Raw genomic sequence first — 538 nt, forward strand, 5'->3', positions numbered from 1 at the left:
CTTGAGAATATAAGTGCAATTTCAACAATATCATGCCTAAGTTTACTATTTACACATCACACTGGATCTATAAAGGCACAAACATTTAGTCACGGGTATCTGGAGCATTTGACATTACGTTTAGATTAGTGTGAAATTTTAACAAATTCATCCTGTGGGCCGGATTGGACCCTCTGGCGGGCCGGTTCTGGCCCCCGGGCCGTATGTTTGACACCCCTGCTCTAGTGGTTGACGTTGTTTTCTACGCAACACAATCACCACCATTAGCATCAGAGGCTAACAAGCTAAAAACTGAAAAAACATTGATCATGGGGTCAAAGGTCATGAACATGGGAGAGAGGGGACATGGCCAGAACTGACTGAACTCATCACATGACCTTGTTTCCTGTGCGTCTTTAACATTTCCGAACTTAAAAACTTGTGTGATGATTTTTGTTTGTTCTAAGTGGGCGGAGCCTAACTGCGACTCATTGTCTGCGATTGTGTTCAGGGACTGTCACACGTTCACTAACAGTCAAATTAAGCAAATTGCGACTGA

The sequence above is a fragment of the Solea senegalensis genome, unplaced genomic scaffold (genome assembly GCF_019176455.1).
Source record: "Solea senegalensis isolate Sse05_10M unplaced genomic scaffold, IFAPA_SoseM_1 scf7180000016521, whole genome shotgun sequence".
NCBI lineage: Eukaryota > Metazoa > Chordata > Actinopteri > Pleuronectiformes > Soleidae > Solea > Solea senegalensis.